This window comes from Belonocnema kinseyi, chromosome 9 (assembly GCF_010883055.1).
Source record: "Belonocnema kinseyi isolate 2016_QV_RU_SX_M_011 chromosome 9, B_treatae_v1, whole genome shotgun sequence".
Lineage (NCBI taxonomy): Eukaryota > Metazoa > Arthropoda > Insecta > Hymenoptera > Cynipidae > Belonocnema > Belonocnema kinseyi.
In genome coordinates this window covers 39,222,303-39,238,602 of record NC_046665.1, presented here as the reverse complement: position 1 = coordinate 39,238,602, position 16,300 = coordinate 39,222,303, and positions in this window count along the sequence as shown.

Here is a 16,300-nt window from a genome sequence, read left to right as displayed (position 1 = left end):
CATTTCCAGTGACTTCGTCAGTTATGATTCCCGGAACATATCCAGGTGGTCAACCAGCTGGCCTCTCAGGTACTCAGTCAACTGTACAACCAGGTGTATCTTCAGGATCATTTCCAGTGACTTCGTCTGTTATGTTCCTCGCAAAATATCCTGGTGGTCAACCAGCTGGCCTTCCAGGTACTCAGTCAACTGTGTAACCAAGTGCATTTCCAGGAGCACTTCCAGTGACTTCGTCTGTTATGTTTTCCGGAACATATCCAGGTGGACAACTAGCTGGCCTTCCAGATACTCAGTCAACTGTACAACCAGATGTATCTTCAGGAGCATTTGCATTAACTTCGTCAGTTCTGCACCCCGGAACATATCCAGTTGGTCAACCAGCTGGCCTCCCAGGTACTAAGTCAACTGTACAACCAGGTATATCTTCTTGAGCATTTCCAGTGACTTCGTCAGTTATGTTTCCCGGAACATATCCAGGTGGTCAACGAGCTGGCCTCTCAGGTACTCAGTCAACTGTACAACCAGGTATATCTTCAGGAGCATTTCCAGTGACTTCGTCAGTTATGATTCCCGGAACATATCCAGGTGGTCAACCAGCTGGCCTCTCAGGTACTCAGCCAACTGTACAACCAGGTGTATCTTCAGGAGCATTTGCATTGACTTCGTCAGTTCTGCACCCCGGAACATATCCAGTTCGTCAACCAGCTGGCCTTCCAGGTACTAAGTCAACTGTACAACCAGGTATATCGTCTTGAGCATTTCCAGTGACTTCGTCAGTTATGTTCCTCGGAACATATCCAGGTGGTCAACCAGCTGGCCTTCCAGGTACTCAGTCAACTGTATAACAAAGTGCATTTTTAGGAGAATTTCCAGTGACTTCGTCTGTTATGTTTTCCGGAACATATCCAGGTGGTCAACTAGCTGGCCTTCCAGATACTCAGTCAACTGTACAACCAGGTGTATCTTCAGGAGCATTTGCATTGACTTCGTCAGTTCTGCACCCCGGAACATATCCAGTTGGTCAACCAGCTGGCCTTCCAGGTACTAAGTCAACTGTACAACCAGGTATATCTTCTTGAGCAGTTCCAGTGGCTTCGTCAGTTATGTTTCCCGGAACATATCCAGGTAGTCAACCAGCTGGCCTCTCAGGTACTCAGTCAACTGTACAACCAGGTGTATCTTCAGGAGCATTTCCAGTGACTTCGTCAGTTATGTTCCCCGGAACATATCCTCGTGGTCAACCAGCTGGCCTTCCAGGTACTCAGTCAACTGTGTAACCAAGTGCATTTCCAGGAGCATTTCCAGTGACTTCGTCTGTTATGTTTTCCGGAACATATCCAGGTGGTCAACTAGCTGGCCTTACAGATACTCAGTCAACTGTACAACCAGGTGTATCTTCAGGAGTATTTGCAGTGACTTCGACAGTTATGTACCCCGGAACATATCCAGGTGGTCAACCAGCTGGCCTCTCAGGTACTCAATCAACTGTACAATCAGGTATATCTTCAGGAGCATTTCCAGTGACTTCGTCAGTTGTGATTCCCGGAACATATCCAGGTAGTCAACCAGCTGGCCTCTCAGGTACTCAGTCAACTGTACAACCAGGTGTATCTTAAGGAGCATTTCCAGTGACTTCGTCAGTTATGTTTAACGGAACATATCCAGGTGGTCAACCAGCTGGCCTTCCAGGTACTCAGTCAACTGTATAACCAAGTGCATTGCCAGTAGCATTTCCAGTGACTTCGTCTGTTATGTTTTCCGGAACATATCCAAGTGGTCAACTAGCTGGCCTTCCAGATACTCAGTCAACTGTACAACCAGGTGTATCTTCAGGATTATTTGCAGTGACTTCGACAGTTATGTACCCCGGAAGATTTTCAGGTGGTCAACCAGCTGGTCTCCCAGGTACTCAGTCAACTGTACAACCAGGTATATCTTCAAGAGCATTTCCAGTGACTTCGTCAGTTATGTTTCCCGGAACATATACTTAGGGACATTTCTTAGTACCTATCCAGGGACATTTTCTGGTACTCACCCAGGTACATTACCCAGTGCCTATCTAGGTGCATATTCAAGAGTTTCCCCAAAGATTCATTCAATGATTCATACTCATTCAAAGTCAGCTTCAAGTTCAATGGCCTTTCAATGAGTACTAGTTGGTCCTTAAGGAGTTCTGCTTACAACCTGGCAAGGATTTCATGAATTTCTTCAAAGCTTTCCGCGAATGAATTTGATTTTAGAATTCTGGGAAAAGATCGTGAAGGTCTAACGGCTTTTCTCCAAAGTATAGAATCATACTTTATCACAATGCAAACTGCGGATGCACAGAAAACTCGCACTGTAGGTACATCATTGAAAGGTAGTGCGTCTCAATGGTGGGACGATTATAGAGGATTGCCTTTTACCTGGGATCATTTCAAAGATCTTCTTATTAGGCAGTATGATTCACCATCTATACTAGGTGGACTCCAAGCACAGCTTTATACGGTACGACAAACGGATAAGGAATCTGTGGACGTATTTCTACAAAAAAGAGTCTCTTATTCAGAAGATTACATCCCCTGGTTCCAGAATCTAGCTTGGGCATTGCTTTAATGAAATTAGTTCGCCCAGGAATCAGACAAGTAATAAGGGCTTCGTCACCAACAACTTTTGATCTTCTATTATCACGTGCCGTTGAAGCAGAACATGATAATAAAGAAACTAACCGTTCAGTACGCAGAAAAGAAGATCGTGAGTTAATGCAGAAGGAAGAAATCCCAGTAGTTATTCCTAAATATTGGCACTGTCCTGGTCATCATCTTGATAAGAATTGTGATGTCTACAAGAAAAAACTTGCTGAGCGGAATTCCAAACATAGTTCCAATTCGGAAAACTGGAGGGGGGCGTTGGATCCAAATCCCATCGCCCACGGCTCTCAGTAGTCTGCTTATCACAGACTTCCCAGGAATATATCCAACTACCCCGAGTTTGGGGTGATTTCAATGGGAACGATATTTTGCGATTGGTGGATACAGCTGAAATAGCTAATTTTGTACATCTGGACGTTCTGACAGAAGATCAAAAAAAAAAAAAAACGATGCAATCTTACACCAAGAAGTTGATTTTGCCACTCCGGGATCAATCATGAAGGCGCAAGGAAGGATAACAATATCCATCAGTTTGGAAATCATATAATTACTCTACCGTGCCTCGTTAGCAAAAGAATTCGAGAACCTTTAATTGTTGGATTACCCTGGATCTACGACCAGAAGATCCTCATTGACATTCCCGGGGGAAGACTCTATGCGGGAAAGGACCAGAGATATACCATTTATTTGTCAAACTCGGTACTCTAGGCCCAGTATACAAATATTTCGGAACTTGAACTCGAGAATAATTTTCCCACCGATTTAAAGGATGCGTTCAACGCTTTCGTTCAACGATTTAAATCCACCCTGGATCCTCGGGGTAAATTAACACAAACACAATCTGTGCAACATGAAATTCTAACAATTAAACACCAACCCTTTCGTTTACGACCGTATCCATGTTCAGAGGAGAAAAGAACCAACATCCTGGAACAGGTTCAAGAATTGCTTACCGAAGGTGTGATTAAACCTTGTCAGTCATTGATTTCCGCAAACTAAATTCCATCACCGAGGAAATAACTCACACACTGGAACGAATACACGATTCTAAGAAGGAACTAAGAAGTGCTAGTGCTTTCTCCACTCTGGATTTGCACTCAGGGTATTGGCAAGTTCCATTACACCATGATTAAAAAAAATATACCTCTTTTGTCGTACCTCATGATGGTACTTATCACTTTAAAGTGATGCCCTTCGGTCTGAAAAACGCACCTATCACCTTTCAATGCTTGATGAGCCAAAAAGTTCTTAGAAGTTACATCAACAAGTTATGTATTGTCTATTTAGAGGATATCATTGTTTACTTGAAGAATTGGCAGGAACATCTTTTACATTTAATTCAAATTTGGTTCTCGAACGGTTAGAAATTCACAAACTCACACGTTTGTTTAAAAAATGTTTCTTTGGTCAGACAGAGTTACGTTATCTGGGCCATATAATCTATTCACATCATAACGAGCCACAAGAAGAACAAGTTCAGGCTATTCTTCAAGCTTCTCCACCTCAAGGACGTCGTGAACATCAACAATTTTTCGGTTTCTGTAATTGGATTCGTGAATACGTTCCAAATCTTTCGGAAGTACCAGCATCACTCACTGATTTGTTGAGAAAAACTACTCGTTGGCGTTAGACTTCAAAGGCAGATACTGCCCTTAAGAAAATTAAGACTCTTTTCAGGCTGACTTACGTCTAGCTAGACCAAACTCTAATTTACCCTTCTATCTACAAACTGAGCTTAGTTCCACAGGAATAGGAGCAGTGATATATGAATCTACACCAGAAGGAACAAACCAAGTATTAAGTTACGCCAGTGCCAAATTCAATAGTACTGAGCCCAGATACCCTATAATGAAAAAGGAATTTCATGCCCTAGTTTGGGCTATTAAGCATTTTCGGCCATTTTTAGAAGAACACACTTTCATCATAAAAACAAATGTAGTGTCATAAACTGGCTCGAGAAGACCAAAGATGCAGAAACGAAATTTGGAACATGGTCCAGTTTTTCAGATAAATTCAGCTTTAGTTTAGAGCCACGTACGGTTAGAGGTAGTGAACTTAGCAGAGCTCTTTCACGTTATCCCACTGGGGAATCTAAACTTGGCTTAGAAAAGGACGAACCAATATTACCACCGGAAGTATTAGATATTAAATCTGCCAGAGTACCTTTTTTAGCTCAATTAGGAATCGACAACTTTTATGAAGAACTTTTAAGTTCTCAACAAGAAGATCCCTACATCACTAAATTAGTTTCAAAATGGATGGACATTAAAAAGAAAACTCGTCAGACTCTAGCTGAACAATCATTCTTCCGAAAATACAAATTGTCCGACACTGGTTTTCACAAATTGTCGGGAGAACAGTGGTTGCTTTATGTTCCAAAAGGATTCCAACAACGGGTGTTGTTTGAATATCATGATGTTGGACTAGCCAGCCATCCTGGAGCAGAGAAAACACTAAGGGCCATACAAGAGCCTTTCTACTGGGAAGGATTGAAAACTCAGGTTCAAGATTATGTGAGAACATGTCACTTGTGTAGTTCATGGAAATCATTTAGAACCACTCATCATCCCCCTCAGAGAGCACTTCAACTCCAAACACCATGGGACACGGTTGCGGTAGATTTGATGGGACCTTATCCAAGATCTTCTCGAGGGAAAAGATTTCTCTTTGTAGTCACGGACCTTTATTCTCGTTGGGTCTAAGCTTTCCCGTTAGGAATCTCAAAAACTCTCACTCTAGTCCGAATTCTTAAAGCTGAAGTCTTCCGGAGTTTTGGTTATCCACATGCAATATTATCTGATAACGGACCTCAATTTACGAGTAACTACTGGAGAAAAGCATGCGAGACTTGGAATTGTGAGGCTTGGACAACTCTAAGTTATCATCCACAGGCCAATCATACAGAAAGGCGAAATCAAGCGTTAAAAGTAGGGATGAGATTGATTACGGTTGATTGATCACTCACACAATGATTGGGATGCCAAGCTAACCGAAATCCTATTCAATTTGCGAAATAGATGCAATGCTGCTACAGGAAATACTATCACTCAAGTTTTTTTCGGTTCGTCGATTAAAAGACCTGGAGAATGGGTACTAGGTGAATCCTTCGATTCCACAAAGGAACGTACTGTACGTTTATAGATTGTCTGGATGAACCAAGATCGTTAATTGAAGCGTTATCTAATCCCATCTGAAGATTGACCTCGATACCAGGTTGTGGACCTAGTAAGAACAAGAGCTCATCATCTTTCAGACAAAGAGAATAAATTCAACGCAGGACTTGCCGTAAAATGGGAAGGTCCTTGTCCAATCAGGAAAATTCTGAATAATGAGATATATCAGATTGACAAAGGTAACAGACTGATAAACGTCCATGAAAAGGATCTACGACTAGCACACCTCCACTCCAGTCAATACTCTCATCCAAATCATATGAAAAATAAGGATCGTATATCAACTCGTCCCGCAACCGAAGTTAATAGTGAGAATACACCCTCCATAGATTTCGAAGAACTCGACGTCGAAAACACGGAATCCATAAGTATGGGCGAATTTGTACGACTAGTCGATCCAATTGTAGGTTCGGATAGCAGGGTCGGGTTATTACAACCAGCTGACCCAGTCGCTACTGATACAAATAGGGTCAGGTCTACAACCAATTCAACAATTAAGAAAATATTGTCGGACGCACAAGAGGAACCACGTCGAAAACGAGGCAGACCTCGCAAGAAAAGTACTCTTCCTAGGCAGGACAAGTCTCCTGAGGCTCTCATTTGGTAAGAATCAGGTTCTTAAAAATCTAACAGCTTTCACAAAGAAATCACTTTTTCCAAACTAGATGAGATTTCAGAGGATCTTGTTCCACAAGAGGTACAATGTCGAAAACGAGACAGACCTCGAACGAAAAGTACTCTTCCTAGACACGAAAAGTCTTCAGAAACTCCCTACGTGCAAGAACCATGTCTTCGTAAATGAGGTAGATCACGCAGGGAAATCATCCTTTCTCGACAGGAAAGGTCTACAGCCGCACTCCACAGATGATACCAACTTCGTCCTCGAATCACTAGAACAAATATTTAGAAATTAAATTAAAATTAAGTTAGTATTAAAGTATTATATAATCGAAAACCAGTTTTCCTACTAGCATACGTTTCCATCTTGGTAAGGAAAGAACAATGAGTAAAGTTCGCAAAGTTGTATACCAGTTGGTTTAACACAGATAGAATGGCCGTTTATGAAGATAACAGACTCCCAGGATTGTTACAAAAAAAATTTTTTACTTTAAATTTTCTGTCATTCCTTCGAAAGCAGCAAATACTATCCTACTAATCATTACAAGGGTACTATATTATTTTGTAGTTTTAAGATTTATAATAGTCTAGGTCAGCAATTTAATATTATTAATGTAAATTTTGAATTTAAATATGTTCGAATTTGTAGGTGTGTGAACTAAGCTCTTGCTTATGACCAATGGAAGTTAGTTCAATGTTTTCATACATTCTTATAAAAGGAATGTAAAAGCAAACGAGAGTTCATTTTTTGTGACAGTTATTGTCAACGCGACAACCTAAAAGGATCGGCGATTCTTTTAAAGGATTTTTTCAGAATCGTAACCATTCTCCGTGACATATTTGGTTAAGAATCGTTTTTTTTTCCAAATAAACCCATCTTGAACCATTTAAACTTTGCTTTAATTATTAATCGTTGTTAGACGCGAATAAAACGAAGACCTGACTACCGGTTTATTTTCATTCATTGGAGTTGTAAGATCTCGAGGTATTCTTCTTTTTGGCAAATTCAATTTATTTGTTTGATATTTACTCTTTCCTGAACATCATTTCTCTCGTTCCTCTACGTAGGAATAGAGTTTTCTTTCTAGACTATTTTTTTCCTATACTCTCTTTCTCTCGTTCCTCTAGTAGGAATGGAGTTCTCGCTCTCTCTCAACTAATTTTCATTTTTCACTCTCTCGTTTTTCTAGTAGGAATGGAGTTCTTACTATATCTTTACTATTTTCTTCTATTTTCTCTCACGTTACACTTGTAGGAACGGAGTTTCTTCTTTTCTATTTTTTTTTGCTAACCCTCTCACTCTCTCTCGTTTCTCTCGTTAGGAACAAAGTTCCTTCTTCTTGTTCTTAAATCTCTCTCGTACCTGCCGTAGGTACGGAGTTTTCTCTTGTATTTTTATTTTAAAATAAAATTAGTTGACCAAACTGTATTTGTTCAAATCAATGAATAAACGCCAATTCTCTGGTGGATATTCATGACCAATGGCCTTCATTAGTCCATCTACATCGTTGCAATAAATAAGACTATATTGGCTAGAAAACAATAGAGTTAAATCTTTCCATCTATTTCGATAATGAGAGATTTTTACATCTCTTTTAAGCAAATTTTTTTCCTTGATTCTAAAGCCTAATATTTCAGCCTCACTTATAGATAAATTTAGGTCTCTTATTCAATCATTTAATTTTTTTTTGATCGCATAATTGTGGCAAGTTTCTGGTCCGATCATGTTCCATAGTTTGATTTTCATCAGAGTAATTGATTTCTTCTGCTTTTCGTTTTGTGGAATTAACCGGGAGATACTCTTTACGGTCAGACGCAGCTTTTGTCATGAAAGAAACATTAGGTTAAATTATCGAGCTCTTGCATCTCTATAAGTAGCCACTAACATTTGTCAAACAGAAATAACAATTATCGATATGGTTCAGAGGTTCTCTCTAAGAAGTAGGGGAAGAAGAAGTGAAGATATGATTGAAATTCCCTCGATATACTGACCTCAATGAAATGACACAAGTCGAGCAGCCACTGTTTGGCATCCAATATCGTAACCTTCTTGCATTGCAGGAGAAATGTTTTGTCTCTGTATTTGTGGGACAAAAACAGCGCAAACGTAGCAGAAGCTATCGGGATGATTTTTGCAACTACGCTCAATTTTGCAATTGTTGCCGAATAAGTGTCGGATGATAACTCACAATCAGCGCTAATGAATTAAGGTTCAATAGGAATGAGTTCTAGTCCTAAAGTATAAGTAGCATACATGTGTCTTTGCAGGGGTCTAGTATGAAATGAAAACATCACGAAGCACGATACACAGGAGAGCGCAAAGTTGTATGTGACATAGTACAGGGGAGTTGCGTTTGCGCTATAGTAGAGGAGAGTAGCTCATGCGCTATGTACACTTTCCCCCTACGGATCCTTTGTATCACGTGAACAGCGCCCGTGTGACGCCTGCGTGATTAACACATGCTCAAGAATCCACAGAATTGAACACTGTTAACACTAAGAATGTGAATTGAAGATTGTGGTAGAATGAAATACTAGATACCGCACAATGATTCGCTTCAAGCACATGTGATCCGTCAAATTGGCCACTCCGCGGAAAGAGACAACTTCTCTGCCATGTATCTTTCTAACGGTAATAGCCTGAACCCTAATTTTTTTACATTTCTTCGGCATTTTTTCTTCGGTGTTTTTCATCAATTTTTCTAGATTCCATGCACATAGGTCACATTTTCTTAACCAGTGTAATGGTACATGTTAACAAGTTAAGCCTGTGTTTCTACGTTTTTCGGAAGATGTGCTACAAACTATTCAAACTTATAGCGAATTCGGTTATCTTCGCTGGTGTACTCCAAAAGCACTTTGACCGGCGCCCAAAAAGGTCGGAGTGAAAAGAAAGAAGTAAGAAGAGCAGGATGGGGTGCTTCTAGAGTATACCAGTCCTGATAAGCCAATTCGCTATAACCAAATCCGAATCAGCATCAAAATTTTCAAAAAGTCACATGGAGGTGGTGTCTTTTTATACTAGTTCATGGCCTTTGCACAGGTACATAAAATAATTAAGTATTGCCCACTAGATGGAATAAACATTTCTATACGTTCTTAGGACCATTGTATCTGAATCTGGAGTTGGATGGCTCAGTCAAACCGCATTTCGTCCATAACCTTAAAATAGTGAGAACAAAAATTTTAAACGAAGATTCTTGCTTCTTGGTTTTATTTTAAAAAGTTACAATGTACAATTTTGCTTCTGCATTTCACTTAAAGGATGATGTAAATATACTTTTTCCCAGGACTTCAGATTTTTAAAAGTTTTTGAAAGCGTCAGGCAAGTATCGACTTGCCGCACTGAAGAAAATAAATAAATATATCTGATAGGTCATTAAAATGATCAAAACAATTTATTCAAATTGGTAAAAGTGCAAACAAATATAGCAATGAAATTTTTTTCACTCCACAAAAAATCAAAAGCTTAATAACGAAAAAGAGAGAGATAAGAACTGAAAACCTTGAGGCTACGCTTGGCTGACATTCTTTAAACAAACAAAAAATGACTACAAAAAAAAAGGATTCAGGCTACCACCGATGAGTTGGAACTTTAACCCTGGAGCGTTAAAGGAAAACCTGTTCTCCGCGTCCACCGGCGCCATTTAAGAACAAATAGTTTAAGTTTTAAAGCACATACCCGAATTTTATAGCTAAAGTCGTTTTGGAAAGTGAACGGTTCTTTTTTCTTCAGCAGAATGCGGCCTACTTATTATCCGCGATTCAAAATGAAAACCTGCTTTCTATCTATCATTTAAACATTTACCTTACTCTCTTAATGATGACATTGTTAATCAAGCAAAATTTTCCGGATTTTGGTTAAAAATTGAGGTCTCTAAAATAGTGACTTTATTATTTATTATTCTACTTGTGACCACCGTCTTTGCATTGACGGTAACTGTAGTAGTGGCAGTAATTGGGGTTTTATTTACCCTTATACTAAAGCATCCAGATTTAGAGGCTTGGTGATTATTTCGAATTGTGTGGAGAGTGAGAGCCCGAGATTTTATTTAGGTTCAACAACCAGCTATTGTCTTGTTGGGCCATTCTCGTTTTTACCTTAAAACAAATTAATGAATAAAGACAAATAAATTAATTGACTAAGTCTCACTCAACCGAAAAATTTATAAAACAGAGTGAGATGTTGAATTAGGAGGAATCTAATATTGAACGATTACTACACCTATTCGTATCTGTTCAATTTCTCTTGAATTCTAAAAACAGAACTAAGTTTTGTCAAAACGCAGTTTAAAAATTAAACGAACGTACTGTTTGATAATAGTTGTGTCTCATAATTTTACAAAAAGTGGGCCGATTCGCTGAGCCGATTTACTGGGACATACGTACCTTACACTTTACAGTCTTTCTTATTGAAAGAAACGTTTCTGCGGTACGATATTCCGAGAATATATCACAAGGATATATCAAAAGAATATATCATCTAGAACGACCTGCTTACTGTCTTCATAAAAACCTTATCACAGTGAATTATGTAATCCTTGGTTCAACGTCTAGTATTCGAACTAAATAAATGCTAAACTAAATGTTTACTCGATTTTCAGGATTCAGGGCCTGCTACTAGATCTAAGAGTGTATCAAAAAATATTGTGAATCAAAGAATACTCTCTTCTATAAAATCTCAGAGTAGTTCCAAAGTCTTAACCTGTAACAGCTATATCTTGTTTATGAACGAAGCAGAAGAGAAGCTCAACATCGCACCTTAGAATAACCATCTTTTTACGCTGCCTTAGCTACCCCCTGATGTCGATCTGAAGACTTACATAGCCATTAGTTAATATCTTAAGGAGACACTTCTTTCCATCGTCAACATGTTTGGGTCAATCTACGAGAAATTGGAAGAATGCATAGTTGACAGTTTTCGTGGTGAAATTGCTTCTTGTTCACAAAAAATCGACTTTCTATGTGAGTGGGCTACTCACTTCTCATCTCTATTAACAGAAATACAAGGATAATATGCCAACCGCGACCAATCGGACCGCGAAAAGGCCTTGATCAGTACTTGTTTAATTGGCGAGCAGAGCAGTACGTGACCAGACCTTCTCGGCCAAATATCTTTTGGAATCCTTAAGGTTAGTGCGATTGACTCAACTTTTGCAGATTCTCTGGACGTGGAAACACCATTTAGAGTTTCATCAAGATCTGAACTAAAGGCACTTAAGCCCATACTTTATGATAGTGATACAAGTTCATAAGCACATCGGAACGTCAGATCTTCATCTTCAAGCTGAAGCATTTCTAATTCTATTGCAACTAATAACATTAATTCTACTTTAGAAAAATTTCTCACTATATGCAATTGAAATTCCTAGCCTCTCAAAGCGTACAACTATTAATTTCATTTCTTTCTGTTAAATAATTCCTATGACATAATTAAGGCTACTGAAACTCGGATAAATGAATATATTAACGGCTTCCTAGTAGAAATTCCTGGATTTAATCTTTTCCGATGTGACAGAAATATTAATAGGATATCTATTCCATGCACAATTCGAAATTATTTATGAATTTTAATAACTTGTAATCTACCGTAAGCAAATTGGATTCCTACGCATGTCAAAGTGTAATCTATTTACAGTTACATGATTATGAAACCAATATTCACTTAATAACGCAATTTGGTTCATCGCAATCACTTCATTCATTTGAGTGCAGTGTACTTTTAAAATAATTAAAATTTTTGAGTTTGACACAATTTGAATAATGGAGCAAAGAGCCGCAGTTAAGTTTTATTTCAAATTGGGCAAAAGTTCTTCAAAAACGTATAATATATTACAAATAATATGTTCCCACTATAGTTCATGAGGTTCTCGGCCAAAGAAAAGTGTGCACGATGTTCGTAACCCAATCTCTGACACAAGGGAAGATAGTGCAGCATGTTTTGGCGGCAACAGATTTCGTATAATGGGATGATGCCAGTCCTGCTTTGAATAAAAGCATTGTAACTTACTACACATTTATAATGCAGTTTTGCCTAGTTTGAAATTAAATATAAATGCGGCTCTTTGTGCCATTACTCAAAGAGTGACAAACTAAAAAATCGCAATAATGCATGCCTCAAGCATACTCAGGAAAAAATCAGTCCCGGGAGTTTTTGAATGAACTGTGTATATATCGTAAGCATTTTGCCGAATATGGCAGTAGGGCTTATGCCGGGGAATTGGCCCAAATTCCGCCAATAAACGAATATACCTGCATCAACCTTTCTTTCGTCTAATTCTCTAAATCTAACGTAACACTTAGTCGTCTGCATGCAATCACGGGTTAGTGCCTAAAGTAACCTTAGGCAATAAGACAAATTTCATTTTATATCAGTAACTATACATTTATTTGAAATTAGAGAAATGCTATATCTATTGATCGATGTATCATAAGAATGAAGGAATGTCGGATAATTCAGAAATCTTTTCAAAATACACGAAATAGTTTTTATTACCTTATAATACATTCATAGCAAATTCCAGTGAATAAAATCATTAATTTTCAAGCACAAGAAAGAAGACTTTCTAATAAAAAAATTTAATTTTCAACCAAAAATAATAATTTTCTACCGAAAAAAATAAGTTTCAACAAAAGACATCAAGTAAATTTTAAATAAATACGGCTGCGTTTAATTAAAATCCGAAAAATGCTATATCTATTGGTCAGTGTATTATAAAAATGAAGAAAGTAAAAAAGTCAGGAATTTTTTAAAATAAACAATTACTTTTATTGCCTTATAATAATTTCAGTCAATTACAGCGATATCTTTTATTGGAAGTTGAATAAAACCGTTGCAAACAATTGAAAGCTACAATTAAACGACGAACGATAATTTTTGTCGAGAGTGCAGTAGGCAAAATCATTAATTTTTAAAAATAAGAAAGATGAATTTTTAACAAAATAGATTAATTGTTAATCATAAAATAAAAATGATAAATTTTCAAACAAAAAATTGAAGGCTAAATTTTCGTTGAGAACCATTCATTTGCAAAAAAAAAAGAATTTTCATTATGGATGAGGTAATTGTCATGCTTGTCTTATGGGTAAATGAGAATAAGTTTAAGATAAATGCCTCTAAAAGAAAAACTATGATCCTAGGTAACAATATTTCCTTCTCAATATCGACTTCAATTCTCTCCCACGGCTAATACTGAATGACACAGTAATACAATATACTACCTCTACTTATAGTATGGATGCTATTTTGAATCCTACTCTAAATTGGAAAGAACATATATATATGGTATATTTAATGAAAAAATAGAACGTTCTATCCTTTTAAAGTAAATAGAAAGTTTCTGGACAGGTCAATTCGTAAGAAAACGTATTTCTGCTCTAATCTTTCCATTACTATATTATTGTTTCTTAGTTTGTATGATAATTCACTTGAGCAAGACGTTAAGTAAAAAACGTGTGCTCAATACTTGTGTGCACTTTATTTTGGACCTGCCTAAAGATTGTTCTAATTCATCGTGTTTAAACTCACTTGGCTGGCCACGAGTCCGAACTTGGGGCCAATACTTTATGGCGACACATCTATATAGTACTATAACAACAAGTAATCCTGCCTATCTTAGAGAGACGTTTATATGGGTTATTCTCCACTCATTGGGTACCTTTTGACGTCGACCCCATATTCCATCTTTCTCGTAACTAGAATTATTCCTAAACAAACTAAAATAATGCAAGTTAATTTTCACCAATGAGCAACAGTATAATAGAAAATATATACACTGAAAAAATGGTTAGTTGCGACAAGAAGCTCCTTATTGGTATAAGCTACAACAACTACTTCGATGTTTACAGTAACTTAACCGTTTTTTACGGCAACAAGTCGCCGTTAGTTCCCCTATGAAGGTTATATTAGTAAGAATAGTAATTAGAGTCACAAAGAATAAATTAGTTACAGCTACCAGCAATTTATTTTGCAAGAAATAAAAGTAGTGAAGGTTACAAGTTTTGCCCCTTGACGATATTGGTAGAACTGAAATGAATAAAAAAACGTTCGCATCGAAATATCGCGTCATGTTTTCAATGATCGCCATTTTAATCTGAACCTTTACGTATAAAGTGTAAACACGTTGAAAATATTGAAGAGCATCGTATAGAACCTTAGGGCGTCATCTACGGCCTACGCCTAGGGCATCTTTTCACGGAGGCCTGCTTTAAAATAATCGTGGAATGAATATTTTTTATACGATTTATTTCTAGTTACTTTGTTGGATTATGGCAAATTTGATTGAATTTGATAGATCCGAACTCGATGTGTCAAATAAATTCAACCAATACTTCAAAACAGGCCTCCGTGAAAAGGTACCCTAGTTTGTATAAATATATCATCGTGACAATTCAGCTTTCCAGTGGGATGAATATAAATATATGAAAAGTAAGAAAATATACGATTGAATAGTAATATTATATAAGATTATATAATAGTAAGGATTACTACTTTAAATAGTAGGATCAACTAATTTATTTGTAAAATAACTAATTTAATAGTAAGACTCACTAATTGAAGTAGTAACGCTTACTATTTAAAGTAGTAAATACACCTACCTGAAAGTAGTACCTACCTTCGAAATTTGTAGTGAGAGCAAATAAAGTAGCAAGGACAACTACTACCAATCTTGCGAATAAAAGTAGTAGCCTCAACCACTTTAATAGCAGCAGCATATATTACAAAATAAAATAGTTGGACCTACTACTTTGTTAGTTGTCCCAACCAACTAGTTTTTTCAGTGTACTAGATATAAAAAATGCATTTTTATTTTTTATTTATTGAATAAAAAATATTTTAACTAATTTAAAAAAATTATGAATCAATTGTTGATTATAGTTTGAATCTCTTGAAAATGCATTTCCATTTCTTAAAACACCCTAAAATAATTGAGAGTCTTCCAAATTCCTATACACAATTGAAATAAATACAAAATCTCTAGGGATCTTTAAAAATTTCCTCAAATATTTCAAATCCTTTGGTATCTTTTGAAATCCCTTGAAACTTTTTAAAGCTCTTGAAAGTGCCTGCGAATCTTTTACAGTACCCTCAAATATTTTAAATCCTTTGAAATCCCATTCAATAACTCGAATACATTAAAATTTCTTTTTAATCTTTTGAATTAACCCAAAATATTAAAAATTCTCTTAAATCTTTTAAAGTTTTTTAAATATCTTAAAAAAGCCAAGGAATTTTAAAAATACGAAATAACTTATTTCTCTTGAATAAATACTTTAAAATCCACTAAATTTACAGATTTGTATAACTTTCATAAGTGAAATGAATCGAAAGAAATTTTCTAACTTATTAATAAAATAATAAATTATGCAAGCTATTCAGAGATTATGCGCTTTTGAACCAGTTATTTAAAAATTGTATCTCAGATGTTATTTTATTTGAGCTTTAGCCTTTTCAATAGGATTTTCATTAATTTTTTAGGTCTTTCGCTTGCCACTATAGCTTTCTTTTACTTTATAAACCTTTTCTCTTCTTTTAAATTTTGTTTAGGTCGATTCGATTTTTAACTTTTACTTTTGGCAATTTCGCTATATATTTTCTTTACTAAAAATATAAACACAATAAAAAATCTTAAGCCAGCTGGAACCACGTGAACTCTTAGGACTCGGATACCCACGTTGGGTAGAATCCAACCCAGCGAACTAACCAACGAACTAACGATAGCTAATTCATAGGAAAGCAATAAATCATCAATTTCAGTCAATAAAATTGTTATTACATTTAAATATATCGAGAAAAAAGTAGTAAACACAGGTACTACATAGCATTCTTTTTTCTTTTAATAAAAGCGAGAAACTTGAACAAAGTAGAATTGGAAACAG